Source organism: Budorcas taxicolor, chromosome 6 (genome assembly GCF_023091745.1).
Source record: "Budorcas taxicolor isolate Tak-1 chromosome 6, Takin1.1, whole genome shotgun sequence".
Taxonomy (NCBI): domain Eukaryota; kingdom Metazoa; phylum Chordata; class Mammalia; order Artiodactyla; family Bovidae; genus Budorcas; species Budorcas taxicolor.
Window position 1 is genome coordinate 24,173,844 of NC_068915.1, and position 21,142 is coordinate 24,194,985.

Sequence of the window (21,142 nt, forward strand, 5' to 3'; positions counted from 1 at the left end):
ATTCTGCAAATATCTGTTTAGGCACAACTAGTTTAAAATATAAGGTTTGAAAATCTTTTTGACATTAGTTATATATAATATTTTTTTATATGTATATTATTATATATAGCTTGGTCCATATCAGCACTCAAATCCTGTTTAATTCATAATATGACTGAAAGTTTACACAGTCATATTTATGAAAGAGAGTACACAAAATATAATCACTGCTTTAGTAATTAAACAAATTTAAAATAATATTAAAATTTAATTCATTTTTATTATTAAAATAGATACTTGAGAAAAATAAAAAGCAATAGCAGTAATGCAATATTTGTGGGAATTTATTAAGGAACTTCTAGAACTGTTATAGTTATTTATATTTTGGGAGTATCAATTCTTTACTATTTCCAATTTTGTGGGAAAATTATTGGGTCTTTTTCTTTTTCTTGGTTGAGATCTAATTCTGCCTCATGTTTACCAGCCAAGGTTAAGTTGTTATTTGGCTCCCTAATGGGAAAGAAATAAAAGGAAAAATAAGTAATTTTTCCAAAAGTCACCAGCATAACAAATCAGTATAGATTTTGAAAAGAGATTACTGAAGGATTGTCAGGGAATGTTTAACAGGAGGATTCCTACGTGCTGTTTCTCATAAATCCTCTGTTCCTTATCAGTTTCTGGCAACAGAAATGAGTGGAACGGCACACCGCTCCCAGGACTGAGGTCATAGGATGGGACGTGTATGAATCTCCTTCAGTAAACATTCTCCTTATGACAAAACTTCTTAGTCTCGATCCTCTTTCTTGAGATATGGATTGCCTCCTGACCTTATGACCATTGTTAATCCCTTGTTCCCTTGGTAACAGTTGCTGTACATTTGTTTTCTGATCTTTATCATTGTCAAAAGAAATTCCTTGTACAACAGCCTATATATACTCACAGAAAGTTCATTAAAGCACTTTTGCTCCATCAGAGCTTGGGTCCCCGTGTCTTTCTTTCTTTCTCTCTCTCTCTCTCTTTATCATTTTCTTATCTTCGACTCTGGACCACCAGGTTCCGGTCTATTAAAGGACCACAACAAAGGATAACTGAAAGACAGAATGTATATAGATGGAGCCAAGAGTCCAGAAAGTGCAAAATCTTACCAGAAAAGGAGACAGACTAGAAGGAGCTCTTCATGTGAACATTTCATGCTTATAATTCAGAAAGTCCATAGTCGTCTATATAAAATTCTCTTTATTAGTTTCAAAGAGATTATCTACGTTTTAGTCAACTCTTGGAAAACCTTGCTTTCAAATATATAGCCCTTAACTTCTTTTCCCAAGAAATGGGAATATTGATAATTTCAATTGATTATTCAATTGAATATTCAATATTCATTGATAATAAATGTCTTTATTGATGTTGCTTGTATTTTTTTCCTTCTTTGTTGACACTTTAAGATTTTGTCTACTTGTTACACAAGAGAAAATCTTTGAAACTACTTCCCCTAGTCAGGACTGTTTTTTAAATTAAAGATGTAAAATTTTAGTAGCTCAAAATTAATTATTAACTTGAATCAGGCCCTCTAAAAAGGGCCCTCTAAAAGACAAAATCAGGAAATGGAACAACTTTCCAGCTCCTCTGATGTAGGGATATCATATCATGTCAATGACATATATCCATAGAGACAGGGGTAGGAGTGGGCAAAGTTGACTCTCTGTTACAGATAAGAGTGTATATGGTCACGTGGTTGGAGCCAAGAGAGAGCACCCAGCAGTATGAAATACAAGTGGAAACTAGCTAATGGCTAGGATTATGGATTTGAGTTGGGATATTGTCAGGGATTGCTTATTTCTGAAGTTCTACATCAAGGACTTATTCAGCCATTTCTGCTGAGCATTCTAAGGGTTCATCTCTCACACCTCCTACCTACCTGTCCCTGTTCTTGAATCTTTTTCTTTTTCATGTACTTGGCTGAGTCAGGTCTTAGTTGCATCTTGCAGGATGGATCTTTCACTGTGGCTTGAGGGCTCAGTAGTTGTTGTCCTCGGGCTCAGATGCTTAGCTGGTATGTGGGATCTTAGTTTCTTGACCAGGGATCAAACCTGCATTGAAAAGTGGATTCTTAACCACTGGACCACCAGGGAAGTTCCCAATTCTTTTGAATCTTGATTAGAATTCTTTTTCTGCTGCAGTTGTCTGCAGTAGCGTGTAAAAATAGAGTATGGATGATGGGGTTTCACACCACACACACATTTTCCTATGTTAGGAGGTAAAGGAAGGTGCTGGCATTCCTCCTTTTCTGCCAGCAGCTCTGGGAAGTGGCAGTTTCAATGTCCATGTGATCTTGATGTGAGAACCTTCCAGGACTCATATAAACGCTACATAAAATCCTTTCTTCTAAATGATCTCAACCAGTACCTTCTTGACTCCCTTATTTGCTTTGATTTGAATACAAGATTATTAAACACACCCATATTCAAATAGAAATCTTTGCATGAAAATGTATTTCAAGCCAACAATAAAGAAGTTTTGAATGGCCAAACCATTTGGAATTATTGATAGTATATTCCTTTTCCCGGCATAGATAGCAGATACTTGGCTATATGTCTTATATACATGCTTCCATTTTTGTGTACCCTTTTTTCCTCTGCTGCTGGGAAAAAACTCAAAATATTGCTTTGGAGTTGTTCTTTTGATTCCGTACCCAGCGAATTTATTCCGGAGAATAAATTTGGCTACTTTCAAGCTGTGAGAATATGGAATGCATAAATTTTCCTGCTACAAAATACGTTTCTGGTGTATTTATGTAACACAAAACAGATGCATCTACAAAGTTTACACATAGAAACACAGATTACTGAAGGAAAAGAGTCAGGTCTGGCTTGGAGAAGATTTTGGTATTTTTACCCTTCAAACATTTCCAGTGTTTAAAATTGGTATAAGTGAGGGACTTGGATCCAATGGTTGGGTTTTGGGTAGATTCCTGTAAAATGGCACAAGATGAGCATCTGACTACAGGCCATGTAACGTTCAGGTCTACAATCTTAGGTGCAGCCATGTTTATTTTTAAATTGAATTGGACAAAAGTCAAAGATTTCTTCTGTAAGATTTTCTGAATAATGGTAGCATGGTCTAATTTGAAATTACATCAAGCTTAAAAGTTAAATTTTTCTGGCAGTTGATCAAATCAACAATATGGTAATTTGAATTGGTTGCTAAAGTGGAAATTAACTTAAAAAAAAAAGGTTTCTGGAGTCTAGCATTTATTAAGCAGGCCACAGTTTCTCTCTTTGGTGCAGAGAAATGTGATCTGAGTGTTGGCTCATGGGTTGAGGTATCCAGGTGGTTGAGCAGTTTCCTTAGAATAGGTATATGACTGCTATAATATTTTTATCCATTTGCTTTCTTAGAGGAGGGAAGTCTAGCAAACACATGGGAAGGAGAGGAGGGACTGGTGGATGCTTTGGCTTTAGCAATATCAGGTAGTAATTATCAAAATGAATAATGGTTGTTGTTAAGGTTAATAAAGGCTTCTCCAGTGGCTCAGCGGCAAAGAATCCGCCTGCAATGCAGGAGTGCTGAGATGCATTCAATTCTGGGTCTGGAAGATTCCCTGAAGGAGGGCATGGCAGCCCACTCCAGTATTCTTGCCTGGAGAATCCCATGGGCAGAGGAGACTGGCGGGCTATAGTCCTTGCGGTCTCCGAAGAGTCAGATATGGGTGACAGTTCAACACACAAGGTTAAAAAAGTATGTCAAATTGTGGGTGATTCTTTGGCCTTAGTTTTCCAAATTTTCCATACTACAGTTGTCAGTTCATAATATACTGATTTGAGATAAAACTGACTCGTACTGTTTAAAAAAAACATGCTTATAAAAGTGATTTAATTTTTCAAATAGAGATTAAATTTAAGCTATTTGTGAGACAGTTTTCAAAAGAACTACTAATAGAAGTCATTAGTTCTATTAAATTTAGAAATCTTTCAAAAATATAAATAAAATATAAAGTACATCAGATACTTACTCCCCAAAAGCTTTGTCCTGTTTTCAATAAATAGTCTATTGTGTTCTTATAACTCCAGGGATTATACACTTAAGATTGATCTGGTTTCATTCTTTCATTCAGTAGATATTTGTTGCACATTACTTTGTGGCAGGTAATCATTATTGCCCAAGGGTTTATATATTTATTTTTGGTGTCCTCTTTAAATTAATACGATTGAAAATACTAACCTTTTTTTTAAATTACAATTTCATTTTTTTCTATTCAAAATCTGATAAATTAAAGCAAGAATTTTTAAGTTTTTAATATTTTAAATTTAATTTCCACATTTAAGATATTTAGTTCTTTTAACAATTTCAATTATATGACTAAAACTTACAAAGTCCTTGAGAAGTTGTTTATTAAAATTCTAATATTGTAGACTCATAGTGTATCATAAGTTGCAGTAAAATATTTTTATACTATTCACTTTAAAATCACAAACATAAATTAGAATCCCTTGGACTGCAAGGAGATCAAACCAGTCATTCCTAAAGGAAATCAGTCCTGAATATTCATTGGAAGGACTCATGATGAAGCTGGAGCCCCAGTATTTTGGCTACCTGATGCGAAGAGCTGACTCATTAGAAAAGACCCTGGTGCTGGGAAAGATTATATGATGGGAAAGACTGAAGGCAGGAGGAGATGGGGATGACAGAGGATGAGATAGTTGGATGGTATCACTGACCCAAAGGACATGAGTTTGAGCAAGCTCTGGGAGATGGTGAAGGACAGGCAAGACTGGCATGCTACAGTCCATGGGGCCGCAAAGAGTTAAACACTTATTGTGCAAAACAACAACAACAAGAACAATTTTGAATTGTACTCATAATTTCTAATATGCCAAATTATCTGAAATGTGACAAATGTATGAAATAAAAAAATATATGAAGGTTATTTGTTAGTTTAATGCAAAACTATTAATTCTATGGATATACTTTCTCATTTCTAACCTTAAAAAAATTCTCAATTGTCCCAAGATTAAAGACATTTTTACTCACTAATTAGATGATTTTTCCTTTCCCCAAGCAATTTGTTATTCATCCCAAGCAAACTGGTGTTACCTTTTGAAAGGGCAAAGAATTTGCCTAGGAAATGAGACCTGTAGCAGCTGACATTCAGGGTGATTTTTCTCATGATCACAAGAGACAAACCCAAGCCCTCCAAATGGTGGATTGGATTTGGCAGTGGGCACCTATAATAAATGTAAAGTTTTTGGTTTGAGCAGCTAGGTGGAGAAAGGTGCCATTTATAGAACTAAGAAATATGAGAGAAAAAAAAACACACAGATTTCAGAGAGAATAATCTAGAACTGTGTTTTAAACTTCCTGGGTTTGTGGGGCTAGTGGACACTGAAATGGATTTGTTAAAAGGATGAAGGTAAGTCCTTGGGAAAAAGGGCTGAACTGGAAGTTTAGGTCTGGACATCACAGGAGTATAGATGTTCTTTGAGTCAATGGAGCTGAAGGAAAGAATAATAGGAAGAGAAAATAAAATCCAGAAGACTGAATGGGTAAGATTTAGGGCTCAGGGAAGAGAGGAAGAGCTAGGAAAGAACTCTGAGCAGGAATAATGATGCAGCAAGAAAAAAATAAACAGTGAGCAATAACACAGAGTCAAGAGAAGAGCATGCTTCAAGGAGGAAGAATTTCAAGAAGAAAACTGAGGAGAAAAGAAGTCACAGAAATGAAAACCATATTTAAGCGATTAGAATAAAAGCAACTGTAGGTGGGAAGATCTGCAGTAGGCTTAAAGACATTAATTGTACAAACTGAAAGTGAAAAACCCACAAAGATACAACAGTAATCTCAGAAAAAGAAATAGATGTAGATGATAAAGGGGGACAGAAGATAGAGAGTAGAGGACCTCAGCACATATGGAATAACAGCAAAAATGCCTAAAATATGAATAATGCAGGCATTTCCTGAAATAAAGAACAACTTGAATCAGAGATGACTGAGGTAAATTGATACAGGGCTGGTAATGAAAATTTAAACCCTAGTCAAATTATTGAAATTATTGAAGTAAGAACTGTGGAGAAAAAAATAACTGATAGAGTTGTTGTAAAGATTGATACATGCAAGGCATGAAGATGTGTGCCTGAAATATAATAAGTACTTGATAAAAGTTGCTACAGCTTTGGGTTTTCCTCCTTCTCTTCCTACGTCTATGTGTTTTATTCCTGTTACCCTGATTATATCTTCCTCTGTTCCACCACTGAATGTTGGTATTGTTCCGGACTGGTCTTAGGCCCTCTGTCTTCTCAGTGGCTTCTCCTTAAGCAATCTATTCTACACACACATTTTCAATTATGCTCTGTTCACTCAGTTCAGTTGCTCAGGCATGTATGACTCTTTGTGCTTCTATGGGCTGCAGCACACCAAGCTTTCCTGTACCATCACCAACTCCCGGAGCTTGCTCAAACACATGTCCGACTCTGTTCACTTTTGACTCCCAAAGTTGCATCTCTATTTGAATGGCACAAAGCACCTTAACCTCAAATGTCCACGATTCATCTCATGCCCTCCTCCCCTTCAGAGATTCCTCTGCTATCTGTTCAGGAAGTTTGATCCTCTTCCAGTATCGCTGATCTGCAGGAGCACCACTGCTTCCCAGGTAACGGGTCAGACGCTTCGGAGTCATCCTTAACTTCTCCCTCTACGTAAGCCAGTGACTGTATCCACTTCTGCCCTCACAGTAGGTTCCTCACCAAATAGCATTTTAAATATATAAGCCAGATTATGAAGTTCTTCTGAAAGAGTCTTCCTATACTTTTCAGCTGCACACAGAAAAGGAGTCTATGTCCTCTACTATTTCTCGGGCCTCATTTCCAGTGCCCTGCCCTCTTCCTCACTCCATAGCAGCTAGAGTGATATCTTTCCTTTTCCTGGCATATCCCAGCAGGCTCTCATTTCAGGTAACTAGCTGATTCTTTTGCTTGGAAAGCTCTGTGCACAGCTATCTACAGGTCTCCACCTGTCAGGGCTCAGCTCAATTGTTACCTTATTGTCTGGTCGCTTTTTCTTCCTCTTATTCTTTATTGTTCTTCCAAATACTTCACCACCACCTGAAGTTTCATGTGCATTATCTGTTTTCTGTCCTTTCATTTCCTAAGCCAGCTATACTTTCTTATTTTAATTACTTGCTGTTGCCACAGGGCCCTTGCAACATGATGTTTGCACTACTTGAAATAGTTTTTTCCATCTCTTTTTTATACCCATTCCCTGCCATTTTACCTATTTAATTTCTTCAACCACTTTCATTTTGGCTTGGATGTCACTTTATCAGAGCTGCTTTGCTTGATTCATAAGTCTTGTCATAACTATTTCTCTATGACTTTCTAAAAACATTTTTCCCTCACATTTATAGAACTCATCTATATCTATTACTATACACTGAATTATATATCTGATTATTTGACCATCACCCTGCTATGTCAAAGCCTTTGACTGTATGGATCACAACAAACTGTGGAAAATTCTTAAAGAGATGGGAATACCAGACTACCTGACCTGCCTCCTGAGGAATCTGTATGCAGGTCAGGAAGCAACAGTTAGAACTGGACATGGAACAACAGACTGGTTCCAAATCGGGAAAGGAGTACATCAAGGCTGTATATTGTCACCCTGCTTATTTAACTTCTATGCAGAGTACATGAGAAATGCTGGGCTGCAAGAAGCACAAGCTGGAATCAAGATTGCCGGGAGAAATATCAATAACATCAGATATGCAGATGACACCACCCTTATGGCAGAAATTGAACAGGAACTAAAAAGCCTCTTGATGAAATGAAAGATGAGAGTGAAAAAGTTGGCTTAAAGCTCAACATTCAGAAAACGAAGATCATGGCATCTGGTCCCATCACTTCATGGGAAATAGATTGGGAAACAATGAAAACAGTGACAGACTTTATTTTGGGGGGCTCTAAAATCACTGCAGATGGTGAATGCAGCCATGAAATTAAAAAATGCTTGCTCTTTGGAAGAAAAGTTTATGACCAACCTAGACAGCATATTAAAAAGCAGAGACATTACTTTGCCAGCAAAGGTCCATCTAGTCAAATCTTTGGTTTTTCCAGTAGCCTTGTACGAATATGAGAGTTGGACTATAATGAAAGCTGAGCACTAAATAATTGGTGCTTTTGAACTGGACACCTCATGCGAAGAGTTGATTCATTGGAAAAGACTCTGATGCTGGGAGGGATTGGGGGCAGGAGGAGAAGGGGACGACAGAGGATGAGATGGCTGGATGGCATCACTGACTCGATGGACGTGAGTCTGAGTGAACTCCAGGAGTTGGTAATGGACAGGGAGGCCTGATGTGCTGCAATTCATGGGGTCGCAAAGAGTTGGACACGACTGAGAGACTGAACTGAACTGAACTGAACTGATGGAGAAGACTCTTGAGAGTCCCTTAGACAGCAAGGATTTCCAACCAGTCCATCCTAAAGGAAATCAGTCCTGAATATTCATTGGAAGGACTGATGCTGAAGCTGAAACTCCAGTACTTGGCCACCTGATGCGAGGAATTGACTCCTTTGAAAAGCCCCTGATGCTGGCAATGATTGAAGGCAGGAAGAGAAGGGGATGACAGAGGATGAAGTGGTTGGATGGCATCATTGACTCAATGGACATGAGTTTGAGTAAGCCCCAGGAGTTGGTGATGGACAGGGAAGCCCGGCATGCTGCAGTCCGTGGGGTCACAAAGAGCTGGATATGACTGAGCAACTGAACTGAACTGAACTGCTAGTTTTTGCTCAACATTATATGTCTAGCTCATAACACACATTTCAAGAACTCAAAATATTTGACAAATGAATAGATGAGCCTTCGACCATTGTAGGCTTCCCCGATAGTTCAGTTGGTAATGAATCTGCCTGCAATGCAGGAGACCCTGGTTCAATTCCTGGGTTGGGAAGATCCCCTGGAACAGGGAAAGGCTAACCACTCCAGTATTTGAGCTGTATAATTCATTGGGTCACAAAGAGTCAGACACGACAGAGCAACTTTCACTTTGGACCATTGTAATAATCTTTTTGTTTATTGACTTTCTATCCCATCAATATGTTACTTTGCAATAATTAACTGTCTCCAACATCTCTTTCTTCAGTCTCCTTTACACACTATTTCCAATGAAATCCTCTTAGTTCAGTTCAGTTTAGTTCAGTCGCTCGGTTGTGTCCGACTCTTTGCGACCCCATGAATCACAGCACGCCAGGCCTCCCTGTCCATCACCACCTCCCAGAGTTCACTCAAACTCACGTCCATTGAGTCAGTGATGCCATCCAGCCATCTCATCCTCGGTCATCCCCTTCTCCTCCTGCCCCCAATCCCTCCCAGCATCAGAGTCTTTTCCAATGAGTCAACTCTTCATATGAGGTGGCCAAAGTACTGGAGTTTCAGCTTTAGCATCATTCCTTCCAAAGAAATCCCAGGGTTGATCTCCTTCAGAATGGACTGGTTGGATCTCCTTGCAGTCCAAGGGACTCTCAAGAGTCTTCTCCAACATCACAGTTCAAAAGCATCAATTCTTCGGCACTCAGCTTTCTTCACAGTCCAACTCTCACATCCATACATGACCACTGGAAAGACCATGGCCTTGACTAGATGGACCTTAGTCAGCAAAGTGATGTCTCTGCTTTTGAATATACTATCTAGGGTGGTCATAACTTTTCTCTTAAAGCTACTGCAAATCACATCCTATGGATGGCTTTTCATTACTTTGGTAAGAAAATGAGAACTCATTTTTGAAACCCTCCCTCCCTTAATTTGTGGTGTTACCTTCTTAGTATGGATAGCTTAAGATCAAATGTAAATTGTATTAATAAAAAATTTGTTTCATTATACAGGTGACAAACATCTGCCTAAAACAAACAAAAGTGAGGCTGCAGGGAGATGCTACAGCTTGTGTTATTTAGGAAAGACACTCAGGATTGGAATTGTTTATATTGTGTCATTTCTTAGGACATAGTATTACTAATGAAATACATAGCATGAAATAATACAGGTATTGCAGACAGTCACAGTTAGTTGAGCATCCTTACTTTGTTGGAATGTGATGTTTTTTGAGAACCTTTCTCCTATTTCGATTCTTGGTTTCATGATAGCCTATGGTTAAGGAAAATATTCTTTTCTCATTCTATGAATTTAACTTATTTTCCTTTGTTTTGTAGTTTAGTGTTTGGTTTTCTAAATTTGAACTCGATGGATCTCACTTTGGAATGACCTGATATCCTGCACATATTTTAACTGAATCGTCCTAAGAAACAGAAAGCAAGCCGTTTTTGTCTGCTGAAGTCAGCGGGAGACAGTGCCTCTCGCTGCAGGTCATCTGATGATAACAAATTTGAAAATGGTTTGCACTATTTAAAAGTTGTCACTTATTTGAAATAAACATTAAAAATGTTACATATCATAAAGATATGTTATGATTTATATGATATATGATGTATATCATACTCCTTTATATTTTTAGAAAGCTACATGGGCTGCCTGGTGGTATAGTGGTTAAGAGTATGCCTTGCATTGCAAGGGACACAGGTTCAGTCCCTGGTCTGGAAGATTCCACATGCCGTGGGGCAACAAAGCCCATGGGCCACAACTACTGAGCAAGTGCTTTGGAGTCCACGAGCCATAACTACTGAGTCCACAAGTGGCAACTACTGAAGCCTGCATGCCAAGAGCCTGCGCTCTGCAGCAAGAGAAGCCACTACAATGACTACAATGAGGAGCCTGCACATCACAACTAGAGAGCAGCCCCCACTTGCTGCAGTCAGAGAAAGCCCACGTGCAGCAGTGAAGACCCACCCCAACCCCAAAACAAAACAAAACACCAAAAACTACAATGTATGAAACGTGATACATGAAAGTTATTTAAAGATATCTCTTAAAGTATGTACAGCAGGCTCTATTTTAATGTTTTGTAGGTAAAGACACTGAAGCTCAGAGAACTCAATAGGTAGCAGAGTGAAACGCTGGCCCAGGTGTTTTGTCCTGAGTTGGTTTTGCTTTGTGCCACAATAGCTCTTAACAAAGCGTAACTTTACAAATAGTACTTTCAATTCAGACTTCTTTTGTCACTCTGAAGGACTCTGATATAAGCACTGGAAATGTAGAAATACAAGGTTTTTCAAATATTACCTAATTTTTTACTGCATCTGTCTTTGGTTTCTGAAGTGGTGAAGCAATATTGCACAAAATCCAGGGCTGTTGACTTGGCTTGGGGTCTACTCACAAGATATTTACTACAAAGAGGATTCACAGAACTGATGACTTACTTAACCTGCCTCTAGTCTCAACGGCACTTTTCTTGTTCTTCTGGGCCAGTGCAGATGCGGGTTGAAAACAGGACTTGGTGAGTAAGGTCTGAGATGCCATTCAACCCGAACCCACTCTCTCTCCCAGTGCTATTGTACAGGATAAGCCCAACTCAGGAATACTGAGCCTGCCTTTGACAGCATCAAAGGGGAGGAAGTGCACCTATTATTAGGCTAGGTTGCTTTCTGAGACCCCAGTGTCATTAGATTCCAAAGAGTCAGTCAAGTGTAGACAGTATTTTCTTCATCCTACATAACACTGAAAAAGTGCTGGCATCATCTTATCCATGGAGTCATATGAACTAGAAATTACCCAAGCCCATTTCTAGGTCTCTTCAAGGATGTTAAAGAAATTGCTTGGGTGAGTTCCCTGGTGGCCTAGTGGTTAGGATTCCAGGCTTTTACTGCTGTGGTCCTGGTTTAATCCCTGGCCAGGGAACCAAGATCCCGGCCATAAAACCAAACAAAACAACAAAAAGGGAAGTTGCTAGGAAGTCACCTGGCTAATATAATAATGCTACTATTTTCTGGATGACTATGGGACTAACAGATAGCCAACTGATTATGCATTCTGAGCCTCGCCCAGTTGATTATGGAAATTCTGGCCCAGGATCCCAGTACAGGTCTAAATGGTAGTAACACCTGAATGAACAGTTCATGAGAAACCTGTTCATGAGAACAGAGGAGCTTCTGAGGAAAATTCATTCTGAGCGGAACAAAATCTTAGGCAAGAGTTGGAACTATTAAAAAAAAAATTAGAAAGAACTTATCTTTGGACTGTGGTGGTGATCTGAGTTTGATTTGCTGGGTATCAGCTGAAACTATCTTGGGCTAGCCCCTGGAAAAATGTCTGATTCCCAGGCAAAAATAGAGTGATAAATAAAATTAAAAGAATATTCTGCTAAGAACCTTATAATTTTGGGATGGTGGTTCATGCAATTTAAAGATGGGTCTCTTGTGATAAAACATGATATGCAAGAGACAAGACATTGGGCCCCCCACATGCTTGAATACCCGGCGGTGCTACTGGTAAAGAATCTGCCTGCCAATGCAAAAGACACAGGAGACACAGGTTCAATCCCTGGGTCAGGTAGTTTCCCTGGAGTAGGAAATGGGACCCCACTCCAGTATTCTTGCCTGCAGAATCCCATGGACAGAGGAGCCTGGCAGGCTGCAGTCCATGGGGTCGCAGAGAGTTGAACACAACTGACCTACCGAGCATATGCATATACATAAGCTAAGATTGTATGCGGTCTGAAGATTGCTGTGGTTCTTTCACATCTCTGAGCCAACGCATGCACAATTAAGTGCTTAACGAGCCCATCTAGATGGAGATAGGAAGTTAATAGGGAGAAGCAGCCGTGCTCCTCTGCTTAGCAAGTGTCCTGGTCAATTAGTTTGAAGCTGCCTTTGTTAGGTATAAATACAGCTCTCTCATCCCAGGAACCTGAAGCTGATTCTCACTCTCAAGCGGTCAGTTTATGCTTCTAATACAGATATATTAAATACAAGTTGTGTGTGTCTTTCTTGCCAAATATGGAACCATGGGAAACATGGCTGATCCATCATCAAACTGTTTCCAGAGCCCGAATGTAATCTAAGTGATCTCCTCAACTCAGTGCTCCAGGAAGTGACTAGGAGCTAATTCGCAACCCTGTTCTAATATATTTTGGAACAAAAATATGATAAGATCCTGCCATCTGGGAACATAAGGTTCTTTGTTGGAAAGAGAAGTTATGTCCCAAGTCAAGCTCTATTTAGGCAGATGATCTGTTTAAGGTAGTTGCTATCTACAAATGGGGATTCCTTGCAGGAGGAAGAGTCTTTCCAGAGCCCAAGGCCCCATTTAAAATAACTCGTGCAGATTATATTTTGAAGCACTTAAGGCACTGCAAGTTTCTTTCAGCCTGTAGTTGCTAAATAGATATATTTTGTTTTAACACAGAGCAGGGGCTCCCCTGGTGGCTCAGAGGTAAAGAATCTGCCTGCCAATGCAGGGGATGTGGGTTCACTCCCTGGGTTGAGAAGATCCCCTGGAGAAGGAAATGGCAACCCACTCCAGTATTCCTGCCTGGAAAATCCCATAGGCAGAGGAGCCTGGCAAGCTACAGTCCATGAGGTCATGAAAGAGTTGCACATAACTCAGTAACTTCACAACAGCAACACCGGTCAGCACACCATTGGCTTTCAAAAAAGATTTAATCACAGGAATTCAGAATAACAAAGACTGTGTCATATAGCAGATGTACAGACAGGGGACTTTTCTGCTCCAGCCTTCTTAGAAGAGGTTCCACTGCAGGTCTAACGTGTGTGTGCATCTCGGAATGCAACCAGATGAAAAGAAGTGGGTCCCTGTTCATTGAGGGGCGTATAAACTTACCTAAGTGGATGACTTCAAAAGAGTGACATTATTTTAATACTCTTTTTAGTGTGAAGCATTGCTTTTCTTGGTTCATTCAAAAAGACCATAAACCACAAGGCTCTGTGGTGACCTAAAAATGGGAAGGAAATCCAAAAAAGAGGGGATATATATGTACATATACTGATTCATTTTGTTGCACAGCAGAAACTAACACAACATTGTTTTGCTTCCCTTGTGGCTCAGCTGGTAAAGTAATTATACTCCAATAAAAATTAATTGAAAAAAAGGTTACAACAAGTAGCTGGTCAGGACAAGCTCATCTGTCCATTAGTTATTGAAAAGGATAGGCAGAAAATTCTGTCATTAGCAGCAGGACCATCTTTGGATAGCACACAACAAGTAGGAAGAAAGAGCAGGCAACCAAGAGATAGACAGAAATAACAGTTGAGGTGCGTTCTTGGTTAGGCAATTTCCCAGTCAAGTGAGACCATGTGTGAAGAGTATGGTATTGGGCTGTAGAACTTGTGGCACATTGACCAAAGCGGTAAGGGATAGAGGTTCCAAAATGGGTGCATATTGAAAAGAAAAAAAGGTTTTATTACATTTTTTGATACTCAGGTAAGCTGGTTCCCCTGGCAATTAAAGCCCTCCTCACTTAGACATGCAGTCTACAGTAAATACAGATTACTTTTGGATTGGCGTACCAAGGTTTGACACTCTTAATTGAAAATTCCACTTATATATATGCTGGACAATGTGGATGGAACTACATACAGCAGAGACATGATACATGCAGCAGTGCAGAGGGACTGAACACCAGGGACGGTATTTAAGAACGTGCAACTGAAATCAGACGCCCCTGGCACTTACTAATGGAGTACATACGTGCATGCTGAGTCACTTCACTGTGTCCTACTCTCTGCAACCCCATGGACTCCAGGCTCCTCTGTCCAATGGATTTCCCAGGCAAGAATACTGGAGTGGGTTCCCATTTCCTTCTCCAGGGGATCTTTCCAATGCAGGGATCGAACATGCGGTTCCTGCAATGGCAGGCGGATTCTTTACCACTGAGCCACCGGGGAAGCCCCATATAACAGAGTGACATTAAACTAATTAGAAAACCTTGCTAAGCTTCAGTTTCCTCTTCCATAAACTGGGGATGCTAGCAACAGCAGCAATAATAACAAACAGTTTACAATACTGTTGTGAGGATGAGACAGTTTACGTCTCCTAGATAGGGTTGCCAGATATAATACAGAACACTCAGTTAAATTTGCATTTCAGATAAACAACCAATTACTCTTTTTATAAGTATACGCATGAAATGTTTAGGATGTACTTACATGAAACATTTATTGGTTGCTTATCTGTAATTTTGTTTGCTAAATCTGAGACCCCTGGTCTTAGAGGATGAGTGGGCACAGGGGCTTCCGCTGCCAGCACTGCCGGTGCAGGATGACTCAGGTACGACCCCTGCAGACAGCGCCCAGGCCAGCGGGTCAGTTCTCTCCAAGATTTTAATAACCTTGGTAGCCGATAGGAATCCAAAAGCAGAGTGAAAGAGTGGAAAAATGGTGGATTCTGTCTGATACCTAAAAATGTTTATGACACACTGATTAGACATTTGCTGGGGACTTCAAAGATTGAGAGATGGGGAAGGGAATGGAGATTTCACAACTGACTCAGGAGCCGAGGATAAAAAAAGTGCTGTTTATAAAATTTTTAAAAAATCTCCAGACACAATACTGTAGCCTGGAGAAACACAGCTACAGAGAAAATAGGTTTCCTCTGTGTGGTTTCATGGACAAACGAACCCTAACTCCAAAGAACACGGCAAAATAGGAGTGCTGGGTGAATATTTATGACAGAAGTGCAAAGCAGCCCTGAGCTTTCAACATGATTTAAAATGGCTCATCCATTCTTTCTCCCAGTGAAGAGGTAAGATTTAATAATTAGTCTATAGGCTGCTATTTTCCCTGGTGCTGTCCTTGTGGAAAGCGGTCAGCGACATGACTCCCTCCTGGGTAATGTTTGAATTTAATTACATTCAGGGACTACACAGAATGCATCAATTCATTAACCTTGTTTACTTCAAGATACTCAATTGATGCACTCATTCAAATCGGTGGTTTCACATACTCATCTTAGGCCACTTACTTGCAAAAGAAAAACATCATCTTTAGCAAACAATTATTGTTGAAAAGGCAACACCTAGGAAGTGAAGCTTTAGAACAGAACCATCAAACACTCCATTAGCAGCCCATCCTGGAAGAACCTGAAGGCCTGGCTGACACATTTTGAGCAAGAGGACCAACTGTACCTATCATCAGTCTATGTGGGCCACACTGCCAGCCCATGCCAACTCACGCTCTCAGTACGGCCCCTGTGAAAACTGTAATTTTTCCCGGTGAGCAACGGATGACCAGCTCGATAGATTTCAAACATGGGGGAGGGGGCAACAAAGCTATTTTTTTTTCCAAAATTCTCAACAGAAAAAAATTGCATCCACACTAGGTCTCTTTTTCTGTATTTTGCCCATTCCTCTAGAAAAACCTCAAAGTGTGCAAAACCTCTAATTCCATGCTTTCAGGACCCCAATCACTTCAGGGAAGTTTTTCCAAACCATGTCCCTTTCCATCCTTCTTTCTGTAAGAGCCTGCCTTGTAACTGGCTTCCATGACAGAGCAGTATTTCTTGAGCATCTGAAACTTGTGGCTTCTTGCTGCCCTAAATGCACTGACTCCAGACATCTGGGGTTTCTTAAGAAAAGTGAGCCCCTCATGTTCTTCTGGATAGCTTAATTCCAAATTGACTTTTGTCCCAACACTTTGGTTATTCCAGGAGTTTTCAAGGGCACCAAAAAACCCTTCACCTGTGAAATGAAATCTTCACAGCTGACTAAGCGGAAGGGATGGCAGGAGGCATGTGTCAAGACACACAGAATACATCCAGCCCACAGTGTTCCTTCCCCAACATTTCCCTGAACTTTCTCTGCTGCTCTTTCTTCCTCCCAGATGACACCTTCTGCAGTTCATCGCATGAGCTACTGAGACTCTGCAAACAGCTAGTTCTGTGTCCAATAAAACATGTGCAGGGAAAGAAAGGGACTGTATATTTCTCCACTCTCCCCCATCTGCCATGGCGAAGACATTGGGCACAAAGTTGGGACACGAGGCCTGAGTTTTCTTTTCCTAAACCTCCCTGGCCTAGAGCAGAGGCGGTCTATCCCTGGCATCTGTGCTGTACTCTAGTCGTATCTGCATTTCTGTACTTGTGATATGATTTTCCCACTGAGACGCTTAGGAATTCTGCCCACAGCACTAGACATCCACGTAGTTAGAGTTTTCCTGTGAGATGAAACTGGTTGTAGGAGTAGAATAGTATCCCTATTATGGAAAAATCACTCCAGTAGGCTGAGTCTCCATTTTCAAGTCCAATCACAATGGAAACAACAACACTGTACAATCATAATAATAATAGTAATAATAATGCTAGCCTCATGCTAGATGCATTCCACACATCTCTCGAGTCCTTACCATAGTCCTGCTGACATTTACAAAGAGGAACATGAGGCCCATGACAGATGAACAGCGTGGTCAAGGGCATAATACTAGGGATGAGCAGAGCTGGATTTACACTCAGGAACATTTGGGTCCAAATCTAGTGCTCTTTCTTCCAAAATATTCTGTCATTCCAAATTCTACAGAATGTTTTTAGGAAAACTTTGCATCTCAATTTGCAAAAGAGAGGTTATCTTTATTCCCTGTCCATATAAAGAACCACAAGTTTGGTTAAAGCCTCAGTCAAGTATCTTTTCAATCCCCAGGCTGAATTAAGGCTTCCTGCTTTGAGTTAATGGGCTTCCCTGGTGGCTCAGATGGTAAAGAATCTGCCTGCAATGCAAGAGATCAGAGTTCAATCCCTGGGTTGGGAAGATCCCCTGGAGAAGGGAATGGCAACCCACTCCAGTATTCTTGCTTGGAGAATCCCAATGACAGAGGAGCATGGTGGGCAACAGCCCAAGGGGTTGTAAAGAGTCAGACACGACTGAAAGACTAACACTCACTCACTTTGAGTTAATAGTATAAAGAATTACTCTCTGTAACTTATAGTTTTGTTTCTGTGAGCCCTAATCCCTTACCACTTTATTCACAGAGCACTCGGCTGACTCTGCCCTTTGAATCTGTTTCCGATGAAGGAGGCTGATGTTGCAGTTTTCATTTGAATGAGAAAGTAAAGCCAGGCTTTTTGTCGTTGATTTGTCTCAAGGCATGTGAAAGCTGGACACTGATGGGACTAGGGAACAGACTGTGGGCTACTGCTTTGATAGTTGTCGCCTCTGATGTCCATTCCTCTGAGCACGTTTTCAAAGCTGGGATGTGATACTGCAAAACATCATGGGCATAAATACTTGTACTATCGAAAGGAATATGTTCCAACAATTTGCTTGTTGCTGAAGACGGAGATATAAAAGATTGCCTCTTAAGTCTCAGTTTCTTCATGTATAAAGCAGTTTTGAACTTTTAAAAACTGTAGGTCTTTTTTATAAAAATAAAATCTTGTGCAGAAACTCCAAAATGTAAACTGATAAAAATGGAAATGCTGTGGTTGAAAAATAGGGTTGGGATGAGAACCAGAAGCCTCGCCTGGGAATCTCTGCTGGTCCACCTCCTTCATTGTCTCTGGGGCACCTGCTTAAAAAGTTCTGCAAGACACAGCATGACAACAACTGGATGAAACTTTCTTGAATATCCTCTCCAGCTCTGACATTCAAGGACCCTGAATCTCCCTCCCTACCGTATTTCTGCTACATCAGTTTCATGAAAGGAGGTTATTGCCTCCTTGTCAGTGAGAAACTGACTATAGATGTGCATCTCTTCCAGCGCATTCATGTGACGGTCCTACCATCCAGGAATGGCTGATGGCAGCTTCTTCCCCACTCCCATCCGCTGTACCAGAGAGCTCAGGGCCTGGCTTGTCTTGCTGCCTCTATTTCCCTAGGCACTGCTGTTGCTGACTTGCTCTAAGACACTTCCACTGAACCACTCTCTTCTTTCTTCTCATCAAGTATGAAAGCCAGGGCACTGCATGTCATTAGACAGTTTCCAGGAAATATTTAAGCACAATCTAGTCTTGATGGTTTGGGGAAGAAAGAAAGTGTTATACATTCACTTCCTGGTAGAGATGGAAACCCCAGCTCAAAGCAAGCTATGATGATGACTTGAAGGTCTGGTGTTGGGTTCAGAGTACGACTGCCTCCCAGTGGTCCTCCAGGCAGATCACAGATCACCACCAACAGAAGGATGAGAGTTCTAATGTGAAAATACCCTCAATGCAACCTTGTCCTATGTGGATGAGCACCTATCTGTTGGGACTTAGACACCACCAGAAATGGGCTGAGCGTCCTCTGAGCAAGTGTATTTTGGGATCTTCATTGTATCTCAGCTTTACCAAGTGGTAAGCTGTCTGAAATAGAGGAAATAAAATTCCTCTGAGAATTAATTTCTTTTTCTGAAGTGGAAAACACTTCCCTTGAAAGATTCTGTGAGAATTAAATGACACAGCATGCTAAATTTCCCATCAAGTGCATAGCACATATTTGGAGCTCAATTAAATGGTAGCTCTTTTTCCTTGAATAGAAGAGACACAGCTACAGACAGAGGACAAACTTTATAAATACATCCTGCTGTCAAAAGCAGAAAGATAATTTCACTAGTTCTTAGTAGGGAAAGTATCATGATTAATTTTCCCCCTTTTCAGACAAATATTCACTAACACTAAGGATATTATGCCATTTTAGTACAAAAATCAATGCGGTCCTAAAAGCTGTAAAACAGCCAATGATGTAATTCCCCCCAAAGTGTATCATATTTAATTCTCTTCTCAGAAAAAAAGAAAGAAAGAAATAGAGGCTTGACAAGCACAAAGAATCACATACCTTAAATACTGTCATGCGATGGAGTTCAATCCATAAATTATTTTTCTTTTCCTTTAGATAAATCTTCAACTAAAAATTACCAGGAGAATGCTGGGGATATTTCTTGGCTTGGATACCATGTTGTGGCAACTTCCTTTCTTTTCAAAAGGTCTTTCAATTTGCTTAAGTTGTTTTCTTGGCAAGTTTATCATAAGGAGGAGTCAGTGGGGGTGGAATGCTATTTGGGGATAATCTTTCAGCAAAATGATCCAAAACAGTCCACATGGATGAGCCAAATAAAAGAGCATTTGAAAGGTAAGAAGCAAAAGGGGTCAGTTTCGCCATTTCTATTCCAAGTACTGAGAAGTGATTGACAAAAGCCAGAACAGACAAATTATTCGTTTCCCATGTTGATTATCAGCTGAAATTTGATCTGTAATATTGCTTCCAGGATCATAACAAACAAATGATTAGAGACACACTATCTAGACAGGGAAGTTTTAAAGAAAGAGTGTTTACAAATGTGAACTGAAATACCCCATTTCACAAAAATGTAACATACAGGCAGATGTATATAGGCTCCAGGAATATTGTGTGTGTAAGTCTCTTCTCTGTGGCTAATTTGGACTGTACGCACATGCAGAGCTATGTTTAAGCAAAACCAGTTACCATGGTGACACAGAACCACTTCTAAATGCAGGATGTGATATCTAATTCTGTTTGTGTGTTAACTATTTAGCTGGAAAATGGGGGTCTCAGAAGGCACAGAGAAACTGATCAAAAGTCTCTCTCTAGGCTTCTTTATTTTCACCCTACCTCTGTCCTGATCAGTCTCTTCTCTCTTTAGACCAAATATTAATTTTTCTCCAGTACCTGATTAAGTAGATGAATATTGCTTTTTTCTGACTCTGACTGTAGTGAAAGTGAAGTCACTCAGTCGTGTGTGTCCGACTCTTTGTGACCCCATGGACTGCAGCCCACCAGGCCCCTCTGTCCATGGGATTCTCCAGGCAAGAGTACTGGAGTGGGTTGCCATTTCATCTTCAAAAATAATACAGAAAGGCCAGCTATTTATTCTATTAGGATAGGACAAAATTTCAACATGCTAAACAAGTAAATTCATTTTTAGAAAATTTCCTTGTTAGTTCTCATTAGAAGTGGCATTTTCAAAATAAATCCCTAATATTAGAGCTTGTTGATCCCTGTAATTTTAGTCTTTTTCCTCCCACACCCAGTCACGAGTTTTTCATTTTAGAGTCATGCTCTCCGGGTGAAGTATGGAGAGGCTGGTTCATAGAAAAAAAATGGAGCGCAAATACATGCCAAAATGAACAGGAATTGTACATTTCGATTCATTAAAAGTTATTTCTTTTATTTGCCACACACCGCAGTGTGCAGGATCTTAATTCCCTGACCAGGGATTGAACCCATGCCCACAGCAGAGGAAGCACCGGGTCTTAACCACTGGACAGCCAGGGAAGTCCCTAGAAGTATTGTAAAAAACTAAATATCTGATAATAGCTTTTTCAATAGTTATAAGAA